Raw genomic sequence first — 15,780 nt, 5'->3', positions numbered from 1 at the left:
CCACACTTCCCTTCCCCCAGGCAGCCCAGGCAATGCAGCTCCTGCAGCTCTCATCAGGGCTGTTCTACCTGCTCTGCAGGAACAAGGTTCTGTAAATTAAGCTGAAGCTCGAGCCAACAAGGTCAGCTGTGAGGCACCAAGCTTTAAGAATCTCTTCGGAGGTAGAATATGCAAAAAGATTACAAATAGCAAGGGAAACCTTTTCAAAACACTCAGATTGTAGGACTTCAGAAAGAACGGAGCAGGGATACAAGAAGATGGCTGGACAGCACAGAAGTCTGCTGGAAGACAAAATGTATGTTTTGCTGGTCCCCAGACTAGGACATTTCATAGACACAGTCAATATAAAGCACTACTGTAACTTATCAAGAGTATCATATTATATAAAATTTATCTATGAACAGCAGCAATTCAGTATTTTGTTTAAAAAAAAAAAAATCAATAGAATCTTGTTTTGTAAGAGACATTAGGACAGTACTCCAGGTCACTGGGCTTCCAAATTAAATATCAGTATTAAAGGGCTTGTAAGGGAGGCAGCATGTGTATGAAACCTATGGCTATCCTGTGAAACCTTTATCTTTCAGTCAGTGATCTCAAGATGAAAAGGGCATAGTTTCAGAGAGAACAGCACTCACTCCTCAGCAATCCGCAGAATACAGCACAGGTATTTTGGGGAAAAAACTGTTCAAATCAATGGCTTCCAAATACCAGGTCTTCACCGCCCCACAAGAAGAGAACCCTTTAAAAAAGTAGTATACGTTGAATCCCTCTTCCTTTCTTCCCCATGGCATTTTTCCTGCCTTGTTCTCCTTAAAATAGACCTGTATCTACATGCTCTAGCCACTCCATTGTCCACACCCTTTTCTCTATAGCTAACAACTCATGTGAACTAATAGGTCAAGCATGTCCAAAAACCTCTTCCTACCTCAAGCTGGAGGAACACTGTTCCTCACGTACTTATTTTTCTCAGAGAGTGAACAAAACAGATTTCTCATATATGATGTCTACTTCACAAGTTTTTAAATAACAGCTGTTTAATTCAATTTCTTTTTTATCTGTCTATTATTAAAAAAATCTCTTTCTTTTAACTGAATCATACTTTTTCTCCATGTTTCATTTTTGGTTCCAGTTTCTGTTAACATAGTGGATATGTTCTATTACTAAACGAAACAGTATATCCTTTTATTTCCACGTAAAATACGATAATAGAAAAAGTGGACTTTTGAAGAGCAACAATTATTTTGGTTAGGAATTCACTACAAGGTTTTTCATAATCTAGTTTACAAAAGGAGAAAATAAGTCTTTGGTACCAAGAACACAATACTATTTTATTACTAATTTCAATCAGAAGAGCAAATTTAATTTAGCACTTTTCTAAACTTCCACAATATAACCAAGAACACGAATTGGTATTATATACTATAGAATGCCAGTAACATTCATCATGGTATGTACAGCACTACTGCAAATGCTATGCCATTTATACTAGCGCAACAGAAGACCAACCTTAAGAAGAATAAAATCATTGTAGACCCATGTAACAGGCTGAGTAAGATTAAAAACACTCTGTAACCATTGTTTGACAGTATGAAATGTGTTAGACTGATAGCCTCGAGAAAAGTAAGACCACACCTGTGTACTGAGTGATAGCTCACACTCACCTGGTCCTCAGCAGCAAGAGCCAAGAAATCACTTAAAGTAAAAATAACACATCAGCTCTAATAAAGACAGAAACAGCACTTAGACAATCATACTAGAAAGGCTGACATAAAGGCTGTTTTGTTTTATTTGAAGACTAAGTTTGTTAGACAGGAACCAGTTCTGGAAGTGATAAAAATATTATGAAAATACCAATACTTCAGAATTTGCATGAAACACTCATGCCATGTCACTGTATTTGTCCAGTGAGTATTCATCAGAATTTTTCATAAAGTTAATACTAGTTGGCTGAAACCTAAAAAGACTTCAATGGTTTGGGGTTTTTTAGTCTCATGAAAATCAGGTTTTTTGCTCATCACTACTGTCAGATAAGCATTACAAGAGCAGTAGTTGCCTCAGAATTAAAAAAAAAAAAAATTCCTACTCTATATATTCTTTTTGTATTCTTCAATCTATAAATATTTCAAACTATTAACCCAGGGAAGGCCAGGGGGGGCAGGTGTGGGGTAGGGGGTGGGGGGAAAGGAGGGGGAAGGAAGCAGAGAAGAAAAGCACTGAACACTTGGCGTTACAGGAGAATAGATAAAGAACATGAACAGCTTACTGTGGAGAGGGGTTTAATCAGGAAGTAGCCATTATCCTGTCGCTACGGAGCAGTGACAGCACTCCAAAACAAGCCGAGGGTTTGGTCTTGGAGGTTTTTGTTGCTTGTTTTCTTTTTCAGTCAAGAAGGAAGAAGGCACACATACTATCATGTCCGAGTTTGCTGAGCCCAAAGGTCGCCAGATGCCTATTGTCAAAAGCTATCCTGAAAATGAAATCCAAGCAGGCGTTGACAAAGCTGTATTTAAGGAAGCATCCAAAATCTACCACAAGCTCCCTGTGTGTTACACACAAAACATGGCTGTCTTATTCAGAGATTAGCAATTATTGTAATGAGATACTGTCGGAGAGGGTCAAACAGTGCTTCCTGCAGTTTACACATCTTGATTTCCTGGTAAACAAACCGAAAGGCAGGTGGAGCACTTGGATCACCAGTAACACAGCTGCTCATGGACCAAAACCAGCTCAGGTGAAGTATGCAGCTTTATCTGTACTTTAATTACATGAGGGGAAAAGGTAGCAGAAAAACAAAACCAACTGAACTATGAAGGAAATTTTTCCCACAGCATTATGTAAGCATCAGTGCCAGGCTGCATTGTTCTCTCATTTATGCCAAGCCAAAGGAAATTATTTCTATTTTTATGTAAATGATGCTTATGTACACACACAAACACACACTCTCTCTCTCTCTCTTTCTCCAGAACAAACTGCTCCCCCAGTTGTTTTGGTATGTAAAAGTGCTATGAAACTATACCCTGAAACAACCCTGGAAAAATCTGAAACTGAGAAAAAAAACTCTAATCACTGCATGCGAACTTAAGCATCAACCTCCAAAATAAGCACAATTAAATCTACTGACAATATGCAAAAATCATAAAAATTAATTAATTAATACCATTTTTAAAGGAAAAAAAATACTTTTCTTGAAACTGCCAAAAACTTTTCCTCCACAAAAAAGAAACAATCGCATATGGACTAAATACATGGCAATGATTCAGTGAGAAGAGATTGCAGGTTGCTCCCTACCTATAATCATTCCAAAAACTAATTTCCACAAGCTTCAGTTTAAAAATCATATTTTCATGGTGGAACTGAAGAGGATCCTAGGTTACTATGAAAATTAAAAGGGAAAAAAAAAAAAAGACAAAGCAACCCTCAACAAATAAACAAGAACACTCCCCACCCTTGACTAACAGAACTAAAAGCTCACTTCTCCTAAGCAACTAGACTAAAGTATTTGGTCCAAAAACAGAATACAGAATTTTTTGCAAGACAAAAATATAGTTAACTTATTAGACAATGTGTTGATACAAGTGAAACTGTTACAGTGACCTAAAATAACAGCATAAGGGTCTGAACCACAACATGCAATCCAAGAAAAATCATTTCTATAGCAGTAGAGAGATGCAAAAGTACTGGGGGCTGGGGGGCAGTGAATCAATGAATTCTTCCTCCCTCGGAAATTCAGGAGCATCAAAGACAATCTAGGGAACGCACCAAAGTAACATGTCTGAAAAAACAAACCAAGAAACAAGACACCACAAAAGTTTCTAATAACAATGTGAGAAATACATTGCAGCCATTTTTCACAATTATGAAAGAAACAAAGGAAACTCATTTTAAAAAAACAGAAAGCATTACTGGAAAGATCATGAAATATGATGGGGTTCATCTGTATCAGCAAACACTGACGGTGAAAATGCAGCCTCTGCCAATGAAGGAGTGATTCTGTCCTCACAATCTCCCAAACAACCAAAGATACATTAAGAGGGATCTCTGCAATCAAAACAACACACCAAGAAGAATTTTGCAGGCTGTGATTGTTACAGACAACTAGTGCAGCCACAATTTCCTCATCAGACACTTGCATATTAACCCATTGCCTTAAGTTAAACTACACCAAAACTTCAGCATTTTATCCACACAATTTTTTGTTTCCTGTCTCACAAGAAAGTAGTTCTGTCAAAACATGTGCAGGGTTTCTCAAGAGAACAGTAGAATTCCAAACCATCAAATGAGAAAAGCCTTTGCAAAAACAAAGAGTATCAGCAGCACTCTTCACAGTAGCCCTAAAATAGTTTTAAAAAGCAATATATGTTGTATTTAACTGGGGTAAATTTGGTACTAGTATCACTGCAAACAAGCTTTCACTGCAAGATTTAGGAGACCATGATCTGAACCCTCAATCTGCTAGTATCAGAAATTTGCATGCTAAAATACAGCCACGATGAATTTGATTCTTGTATGACTCCAGGAGATTCCACGTGTTAAAATAGCTCATAAAAGATAGTTTTTCTAAAATGGTTGCAATCCATATTGCTCATAATGTGAAAAATACTTAGTGTGGAACAGTTGTTTAGCACTGACAGAGCAATGAAGGAGAGAGAAACAAAACCATGCCACTGGAAGCAGCAAAACAGAAGGTCCATACGTGTTTTCTGAACCCAAGGCTCAATCAGACCTTAGTCTAGTAACAGTCAGTAAAACATTAAAAGCACAGATCTGCTTTCTACCACTGTAGCCATCAGAGAAGATAAATATACTGAACTACAACCCACTGCCTCCATGTTAGTCAGCAAGAGAGTAACAAAGATTCAGCAATTGTTGTTCTCAGACAGAAGTTTTACAGGCTACCAAAACATGGGTGGTCAAACATCTCAGCTTCATGAAAAAAATTATAAAATTGACCTAATATGATATAATAAATCAACTACTTCATGAAAAAAATTACGTTTATAAAATTGACCTAATATGATATAATAAATCAACTACCCCAGTTGTATCTCAAATACTCATCAGCCCCTGCCCTCATGAAATGGCATGGCCTCAAAATGTGGAGTTACTGTCTTTGTGAAAGATTTCTCTTTTTTTAACAGTATCACCTTCTATATAGCAAATTAAGCATAAATATGGGTATTGAATACAACTCTAGCTATGGGTATGATTAGGTAAACTACGTAAATGAAAAAATTAAAATCTTTACAAAATAATACATATGATTACATGAAGTAAAATATTGAAGGGTTCCGCCACTGAGATTTCAAACACTGCCTCTGGGAATTAAATCTATGGTCATAAAAAAATTACAAAATTCTGAAAACTGCACCTACTAGATTTCAGTCTATCTAGAACTACTTATAACCATCGAGGTTACTCTATTCCACACATTTTGATTTAGAACATCTCAGTTTACCCTGTGACAAAGAACTATAAAAGCAGTTAAGCCATGAATGTTACTTACACACACTTGAGAAGAACATATAATCCCTGTAGAACATGCAGTGAATGCTAACAAAGCCAGAGACTTATATTTTGCATCATAACTTGATCCAACTTCAGAATTGTTGCAAAAACCACGTTACTTCATAGCAGAAATACTGCTCATAATAGCAAACATTTATGAGTACAGGCCCGATATCTGAATCCAGCATCATCTGTGAACACAGCCTGCATCAATGGTATTGGGGAGCATAAACTTCCTGCAGTTTATTAAATCAATATACTTATTTATAAAAGTTTCAGATGCAGTATTAAGTCGGCCTTTTGCTTCTAGCCATCTTAACTGGAATCCTCTGACACTAACTGCATGGACCAAGAAGGAGGACACAAAAGGCATAATTCATTACTTAAGGAATAACAGTGATTCTAAATAATCTTTTTATTCGAGAAAAATCTAACAATCTTCCCCTCATTCAGCCTGAAACAAAAGTCTCAACCACCATTTACTCCTCAGAGACCTTAATGCAATGGCACAACAAACCAAGTCCTACTTGCATCCCTGTAAATTCAGAGACTCTGACAACACTTACAAGCCTTGGTACCATTTTTTCCCTACACTTGCTACTGTACGGAGCCCACTCTTGAGTTCTGCTGTTACACTGAGTACCACTAGTACTCATTGGACTGGTCTAAAGTTTGGTCCCCAAACTGAAAACAAAGATGCATCACAAGAGACAGATTACCTTACTTCAGATAGTTTCTCACCACCAAAAACAACTACATCAACCAATCTCTAAAACCCATCAGCTGACAGTAGGGAATCTGCATCCTTACATTGGTTATAGCCCTACCAAAGCCAAGGGAAAGAGGCATTCTTTCCCAAGATGAAGAGAGGTAACAATCTTCCCTTCATTCTACCTCCTACATATCTCAGTCACATTTATGGGTCATAGTGCTCATGACTTCACTTTAAAGTGAAGCTCATAGCTTCACTTTAAAGGCCCTTTGGTCCTCATTGAATTGTTCATAAAATGCATGAACACTGCACCTGTCAATTTGATCCTGAAACAGTACCTTGGATTTGAAATGAACACAGTAGCTACCAGTGAACCATCACTCAGAAAGAGCCATATTCTACTCTTGTTAAATACATCTTTACCAAAACCCTAGTAAATACAGAATTGTTTCAGTGCACATAAGAAGTCACACAAAACACCAGAAAACTAGCTTATTCTTTACATTATTTCAGTGCCCAAAATAATTCTTCATGCAAGCTCACCTAAAACTCATCAGAGAACTACAAAAAATCCCAAACTATTACTTATGTAGCAGCATTTCAAGCATTTGCCACTAGATTTCAATCCCACAAGAAATATATATACAGAGAACAAATATTCAAAGAGCACAGAAAAATAACTAAATTAAATAATTTTAGTACATGTTAATTTTCCTGTATCAAAGCTTTCTCTTTTCATTCTTAGCATTTTGATTAACAAAATGTCTTAGTATTACTAAATGGTTTTAATTAGCAACTTGGAAAAAACAAACTAAAAAAACCCCAAACTAAACCATACCAGGATCTCAAGGAACACACTGTCCAATGTACCAAAACGTGCCATTTCATAATAGAGTTGATGTATCTTACCATAAAGTTTTGCTAATATTTTTCAGTATAACCTATTAAAATTAAGTCATTTGAGTTTTAGGAGATTTGACACCAAGATGAGGTTTATTTCCATGTTCTGCATATATTACAATCGTCCATTTTAAAAAGCATTACAGAAACCAATATTCTTAATTTTCTTTACATATATGTATGGGGGGGGATAAATTCAGTTTTAACTGCTATTTGGTCAAACAAGATTTTGGAGAAAAGATCACATAGGTAGAGAAATGCACATAGAAGGAGGGTTAAACTGCTATTTTCCATAAAAATAACCATTAATTTACCACATTATTGGAAAATTGAAAATAAATTATTTTGAAACTATAACAATATTTCAGAAGTTTTAAAAGCTTGGAGCAACAATAAATATATTCTTTATCTATCATCAAAGTACACATACACACACAGACACTCTGAGAATACAATATTCATTTTGCTGCAGAAGAACAGACATTGCATAACAATGAGATTTGCTAATGAAATCAGCCATCAACCTGGAATACATTTGTATTAAACCAAGACCTCAGTGTCATTTTCTTTTTGCATCATTTGTTCTCTCATTTTTTGACCTTTCAAGTATCCTGTCCTCCTGGTTTCACTGCTTTAAGTACAGCAATACTGCAAAATATTTTAATACTGTATGTACAACACTTTTTATTTTACAAAATTTCTTTCTCTGCTTATTACTAAATGTAGATTTTAATAGCATAGCTTCTATTAGCATTGTGAACGTAGCCTTGAAAGAAAAATCAGCGGGTACTGCAGAAACAAAGGAGTTTTATTTCCTCTGTAAAACTGCAGGAACATCTAATAAAAACTGGCTGTCACTTGGAATAAACTATACTTTCATAGTTCAAGTTGCAAGCCACTTAATACAAGAATTTAACAGAACACCACATTTTAGAAAAATACCCTATTTATCTAATGATTAAACAGAACAGAATTTAGCATCATTACATGAATATAGGTGTATTTTCTTTGCCTGAACACGCAAGACCATAATGAAAAAGAGTAAAACAATCCAGCAAGCTCAGTGACAGTATTTTAAGTAGGCACTATATATAACAGGTACATAAAACACTTTGCTGAAAAAGAGATGAATACAGAATGGAATTATTTATTCGACTACTCAGAGGTGACCATAAAAGTTAAAAATTGCAAAGGTATTTTAAAAGACATTTTTCTCTCATTATACTATTATCATATTTTGGTTTTGCAGGTTATATGCTGTCTTATACTTCATAGATAAAAAGCAATCTGTTTGCACTGCTAGCTCCAAAAGTATTAAACCTGTATTTTGAAATCATTCCAAAACTATGGAAACTAGAATACAGCACAATAATTTTTTTCTACTGTTCTCATTTTACAGATTATTTTTCCAATTGAATGAATACAAATAACACATTGTGACCACAAGGTACTATCAAGTTAGTGTTATTGTTGATAAGCTCCAAAGTCACACCAAAACCTAATACAAAACAATAGAGAATAAATGTTTGCAGATTTGTTTGGTAGGGTTGGCTTTTTTTTGCATAAGTGGATGGGGAGGGGGGGTCACACATGACATGGTGCTTGCTAGGGTGGGCATGGGTGGTTTTCTCCTTTTTTTTTTTTAATTAACACTACGAAACCCTAATTCCATGAAAAGGAAATGGCAAATAATTACTTACTCTAGAATACAAAAATTGCTCACAACTCTCATGGAATAAATGGAAGCAATTTGTAATTTATTTTATCTGGGAGATGTAAGGAAGTCATTCAGTCAATCTATGGTTACAACAGCCACCACAACATCAAAAAAGACCCAAAAGGCATAAAAGACCACTGAAAAAATAGAGAAGAAAAATAATTACATGCCAGAATATGGACTTAAGCATCCCTGGAGACAGTTGTATCAAATGGTCTCTAAACAGCCCAGGAATATCATCAAGGTACTGGACATAAACAACAAGGTAAGTAACTGAAAGCACAAAAATTTCCATAAACTGTCTTCACATGTGCTCCACTGCTAACTTAACAAGCACCTATGTCATTAAGAGCCTTTGAAAGCTAAAGGCATAAAACACATGCCCTTATTTTTTATTCCATTTTTCTCAGTTTTAAAGATATGTGGCTACAGGATACAAACATCCAGGCATATACCATATGAAGAGGTCTTACTCTCATTCACAGATTACCACGTCCCAATAAAAAGATGGATGAAGACTATCACACACTATCAAAAATGCTTCTTTCAATTATGAAGCATTTGTCCTTCTTCAACAAAGCCATCCACATTGCTTCTCAAAATGACTGAAGTTGAAGAGATAGAGGCATGATTCATTTAAACGCAAGGACTATCTGACCTCCAGGCTCTGAAACAAAGAAGCTCTAATGCCACAACCTTGACCCTTGAAAGAGATAGGTCATTTTCTTCCGTGATTGCTTTCTGAAACTCCAAAATTTGTCAAGTAGGCTAAAGAGCATGGCTGGCAGATGATAGCTGTGAAAAGCTTGCACTTTTAACAATGACTTACTGCCATGTAGTATAGATCAACAGTCCAATTGAGCATCTTCTACAAGATCTTACAGGCTCTTGAAGCCACATATTACAGCAACTGACATCACTGGTTTTATTAGTGATCAATCTAGTGGGTATGGAACCTGAGAATATAGAAAACTGTTAAATGATACAGTCTTAATTCAAATGAGAACAACAAGATATGCACATTTGCTGTACATATGAAATATGCGATTCTGGTACATCACTGTTGACACTAGGTAACCATGCATATACCTTAAGCGCACAACATAAAACTTCACAACTCACACAACTTGGCATAAATTCCATAGGCATGAGAACACAGAAACCAGTTATTCTACTAATGAAAGTGAACCCTTATTTTAAAAGTATAGACAAGAATATAGATGAAACTGTATCAACACCACACCAAATAAGATAAGGCCGGGTGCTAAAACATATTTGAATTTTTATCAATATGAAAAAGCATGAATCCAGAAATTTATTTGTATTTATTCTCTCTGAACTCTGAAGAGGTAGTTACTTTAGCATATAGTCTAAAATTCTGTATTTTGCTGCAATAAATCACAGATATAGATGCTCAGAGTACGAACATACTCCAAAACTTAACACTGTCCATTTTATAGTGTTTCAAATATTCCAGAGAATATTCATAAACATATACACGCTGCCATACAGAATATGCACATATACATATCTAGTTTGCATATACAGGTTTTGTGTTGTGCTGTACATGTAGTCATATGCATGCACACTAACACCTTCACTTTCAGTATTACACAGTGCTTAAACGCTTGTACTGGTACTTCAATGCAGAAATTGTAAGCATCCTTCAAAGCTTACTTTTAAATACCTAGCAATAACGCAGGCTTATGCTTTTTTCACAATGAAATACTACTAATTGTACTGAATTATAATGACTACTATTTATCTACTTTTAGGGAGTAAAGCTAGACGACAATTTATTAAAGCACAGGAGGAAGTCCTGAACACTGGAAGGTCACAGGCTATGTGCTGAGCTGCTAAGCAAAAGTGTCTATGATGTTGCAGAGCTGCCATTTTTCTTCCTTGACAAAGCCTCCATCTGCCACAGAGCCATTTACAGCCTCAAAGTCAGAATATCAATGATTTCCAACCATTCCACAAGTCTGCTTTCACCTTGACGTCACCTCTGTAAAATATCTAAAGCAGATAATACATATAACCCTCAACTATCTCTAAGCCCGTGCTTTATTCAACTGATATACATTTAAGCTGTACTCTAATACACCATTTCTTTACTTCCTCTGAATTGTGCATGAATATGAAAACTCCAAATTGTACATACTTTTCATTCTTGTGTTTGCCTTAAAGAAATCACCTTTGAAAAACCTAAAAAGAAAACCTTTGACTATTGACAAAACATGTAAAAATTGCCTAGAAAACATCTGTATTTACATAATGTACATGCATGCCATCACAATTTACTTTATTCTTTCCCATATAAACAAAACATGACTGGTAAGATACTTACTACACAGAATAAACTATCACAGCCCCGCTGAAACCAGCAAAACTACTTTCAGCTCTTCATGTATATAAAAACTGATTTTTTAAAATATCCAGGTTAGAGATAGGTCAGAAGAGGAAAGAGAATCTTGACATACTGAAAGAATACCTAATGGATTAGGTCCTCAGACAAAACAATTATACCTGAATCAATAAAACCAATCAGACACACATATACACACACATCTATATACTGACAAGCATTAACATATATATACACACACATACATGCACACATATGCTCTCTGTCAAGAATATACACTCCATCAGGCTGGTTACAACATGACTTTAATGAAAGCATTCATAGACAGCAACTTCTGGAGTCTCAAAATGTAGATGAATGTCGGTACTCTAGACTAATTTTAGAACAGGCAAAATTGCAGCTTGATTTCACAGTGAAAGTGGGCCACAGAAGAAACAATTTTGTATTACAAATACGTATGTAATCACATATGATAGCCAGAACTTCAACTACTGCCATACAAAACCTCAAGATGCTAAGTATACAGGAGCAAAATATTTGAACACTAGATGAAGCTTGCGAGCATCTTTATGAAAAAATTACTTCATAACACCTGTAAAGTACATATTTTACAATCTCAACTTTTGAATAATCAAATGTAAAATTATCAGTGGTAGTCAGGGTAAATAGCAAAAAAAGCCCCACATACAATACGCCTCCCTCCTCGAACTCATAGCCCCTAAAATGGAGTTTTCCTTGTGTGAATTAGTCAAGTCCTATTAAAACAAGCTTTCTAGTTGAAACAGGGACACAGTACTCAAGATGAGTCACCTGCAGGAAAATTCCTGAAGACTTAGATTGAAAGTATAAGGTGGCAACAATTTACACATGGAAAAATATCTATTCAATAGTCAACTAGAAATGTCTTCTGAACCTGAACATCTAAATTTCAGAGTAACTGTATAAGACTCTGAAATTTAGTAAGAAAAAATATTTCTCATTTCCCATAAGTGGGCAAAGCTTTATTTTTGAATGCTGAAAACATTTCCTGCTGTAAGAAAGCCAAAGCAAACAAAGTGAAAACTCTAATCATGTGTACTTGGAAAGATTTCTGAACTTTTAAACTTTTGAAGGAATTGTAAACAACAAAAACACTTTCTTGTGCACACGGAATATTGCTATTGCAAAGATAAATCAGCTGGCCTAAACAACACGGTGATACTACCAAAAAATGAATTTACATCTGAGCTCTTCCAGCTGTCATCTGTACAGTAAAGTTTAACAGACCACTTGTTCCTCCTAGCAGTGGATTTACAATACCAATTTAGAATCTGCTCCTCAGCAGATAACCATTATTAAAACTGGCTTGCAGCAGAAGCATTAACAAAGTTGAGAGTAAGTCTTACAGAAATTGTCAGTAAAAGGGTTTTGTGCTTTGTTTTGGTTTTTTAACTGCCTTCCTATTACAACTTACAACACATCAAATGCAGACTAATAGTTTAAAAGAAAGCTATAATAAAAAATAGGTGTTCCACAGAGAAATATGCAGTTTGTTAATTCTTTTCTTGAAACTTTCAGTCCTTTTGTAATTTTACATGTTTGAGCTAGCGTGTTAAATTGTTTTACTCAATAAAGACATCTAAATACACAAGCAAGGATATACAAGTACATATACACTAACCATATATGCAAAAAACATACAGCAATAAACTACTTTCAATTTTTTAATTAGACGATTTTCTAAAAATAACTACATAGAAACATGTAGAAAAAAAGACACAATTGCCCTGTGTTTCATTTACACTCAATACAATTACTGCGAGCCTATAAAATTGTTACAATCATATTATCTTTAGTTTCTTAGTCAATGTTAATTGTTAGTATACTAAAGTGAAGGTGTAATTAAATCTCCAGGTGTTACACGTGTATGAAGAAAACAAATTCTCATGTTCTGTGGGGGATGGCCTGTTTTGGAAGTTCTTAATTTTTTTCTGAGCTTGCTAAGCGTATATTAGCACCCCAAAGTGCTACTTTTCAAACATTATTACCACAAACCATGAAGAGCCTCCTTTTATAGTCTCAGAATGATTCTGTTTAGAAGGGACCATAAAGCTCATCTCATCGCACCCCCTGCCAAGGGCAGGGACACCTCCCACTATCTGAGGCTGCTCTAACCCCAATGTCCAACCTGGCCTTGGACACCTCCAGGGATCCAGGGGCAGCCACAGCTGCTCTGCGCACCCTGTGGCAGGGCCTCCCCACTCTCACAGGAATTCCCAATTCCCAATATCCCATCCATCCCTGCCCTCTGCCAGTGGGAAGCCATTCCCTGTGTCCTGTCCCTCCATCCTTTGTCCGCAGTCCCTCTCCAGCTCTCCTGGAGCCCCTTTAGGCACTAGAAAGAGCTCTGAGCTCTCCCTGGACCCTTGTCTTCTCCAGGTGAACACACCCAGCTCTCCCAGCCTGGCTACAGAGCAGAAGGGCTCCAGCCCTTAAGATCACTGTTGTGGCCTCCACTAGACCTACTTTAGCAGCTCCACACCCTCCCTGTACTGTAGGTATCAGAATTGTTTTGGGGAGAATATAAAAACAGAGATACCTTTTCCATAACCAAATGCACATTTCCAGGAATTGTCTGCATCTTTTTGAGTAGTTACATGATGTAAAAAGGTAAATACAGCCATCTATGTAGATGCTTAAGTTAACTTCTGAGGAGAAGGGGAACAGCTGTGGAGAAGGAGCTACCGATACAGTCCAACTGCCATAAAACCATAGAACTGCTTTTATTAACCCAAAACCACCAATTTTTTCTTCTTTTTCCCCTCCTTACTTCTCTGTAAAGTGTGTTCCAACTTGTTATCAACAGCTTCTCATCAGCTGCCCAGACTTATCAAATTTCACTCTCGGTTCAATAATCCCAGTTTTTGTTCATTTTCTTTTATTCTGAGACATAGAAGCTGCAAGTGATAAAGCAGATGGTTTTATAAAAATAAAATAAAAACTGTTTGCCTAACTTGCTTGTTTCTGCGAGTCTTCTGTTCTTTTATTTAGCTGAAAACAGGCTATTATTTATCTACATTTAAATTTCAAGTAAGGGTTTTTCTTGGCAATTTGCTTTCATATTTTAAACTGAAATACATGAAATCTTTCATGGGTCTGACTCACACTCATTTTTTGTTGATGTTTGCTTTCACACTCCTAGCCACCAATTACAAGTAGGCCACTGAATACTTTGTTACTGTGAAAAGAAATTGGGCAGTTTTCAAAACCTGTTAAATCCCTGCTTAAACTTTCTGTAGGACACTTGATTTCTGAATCTTCTAACATGTTGCTCTTTTTTGCTTTTCCTTCCCCCTCTGTCCTCCCCTCCAAAAAAAAAAGGGAAAAAAAAATCCGTAAGTGTAGATGTCGCCTATGAAGAGGCTTCTGCTCATCACAGTACTCACCCCAACACCAGTATTCCTGTAATGGCAACATCTCTCAAACACAAGACAGTTACCTTGTCATGACAACTTTTGTCCAAGAGGTCTCTCTTAATTTCCTAACTTTACTCCAGAAAATTTTGTTCAGCCTTCTGCTGAGCTCATCTTTTACTTTGAACTCTTTTTTTATTATTATTTTAGCCATTGATAACTGGTTTAGTTACAACCATATAGAAAATATTCTCAAAGTAATATCTGCACAACTTTCAAGTACTGTGCCAACATTCTAAATTAGCTGTTTCCACAAATAAATTGGGACTGTTAGAATTCACCACTGCCGCCTTTTGTAAGAAATAAAAAGAGCCATGTTTAGGACTTAAAAGAATTTTGTATTTGGGGAGTAGAAATTAGTATCCACAAGAACTTCCTATCTAACATGAAAAATTAAAAAAAAAAATCTCATCAAATAAACAGACCAACCACCAACACCAATTGTCAACACAGAAGGAATTATTACTTTCCATTTTTCCCTATATTTTCAAGCTCTCCCTTCATCAACCTATTTGTTACAACCCAAGGCATAATGAAGTGCCATTTATTTGTTTGGATGCAAGGATTATTAATGCTTCAGAGTGAAGAGAGTATGTTCTGTAAGCTAAAGAAGTGACTGTACTCACAAAAATGTTAAGAGATTATTAAGGATACATTTTTTATTATTATTCAGAGATTTGGTATTTTTCATCTCTCAGAAAATAATTAAGCATGGTTGGACAAACAAAGAAAGAAAATAAACTGGCACACTGACTTAGTACTAACAGTCAGCATCAAAATTAAGTTTGTTGAAAGAAAGAGATCTACACCTGGCTATTGTTTCTCTTTTATTTTTTAATGCCTACAAGAAAACTCATCAAAAAGCATAAATCTTCCTATAAATTCCTCCTGTTCTCCAACCGCATACTTAAAGGGAATAAAGTCATGCACATCAACTTAACCATTTTTGAAGCATTTTTCTCATTTTCCTGAGTAAGGCACTCTTTTCTTCAGCATTCATCTGATGGCTTCACAGAGTAACAGTGGTCAGACGCCGCCAGCAGCAGTTTCTCAGTCTATGCTTGGAGGTCCAGGAAAAAATGCCCCTTGTTGGGGCATTGTTGCCCCTACGAGTAGGACTCCTAGATAA

At 36.0% G+C, this 15,780-nt stretch overlaps 1 protein-coding gene across 19 annotated transcripts in view; it reads right to left on the bottom strand.

The window, feature by feature from the left end:
* BAZ2B (bromodomain adjacent to zinc finger domain 2B) overlaps positions 1-15,780 on the bottom strand; it is a 118,841-nt gene that overhangs the window by 68,774 nt on the left and 34,287 nt on the right. The window contains exon 1 of one of the 19 annotated variants that reach the window (XM_068195007.1): positions 2,264-2,569. The exons of the other annotated variants lie outside the window; for them this stretch is intronic. The gene's annotated coding sequence lies outside the window, so the exon portion shown is untranslated. Of the gene's footprint in view, positions 1-2,263; positions 2,570-15,780 lie in introns of those variants that run through there. 19 annotated transcript variants of the gene reach the window in all.

This window comes from Anomalospiza imberbis, chromosome 7 (genome assembly GCF_031753505.1).
Source record: "Anomalospiza imberbis isolate Cuckoo-Finch-1a 21T00152 chromosome 7, ASM3175350v1, whole genome shotgun sequence".
NCBI classification, from domain to species: Eukaryota; Metazoa; Chordata; class Aves; order Passeriformes; family Viduidae; genus Anomalospiza; species Anomalospiza imberbis.
Note: the sequence above shows the minus strand (reverse complement) of the source record. Positions and strands in the feature narration are given on the sequence as shown.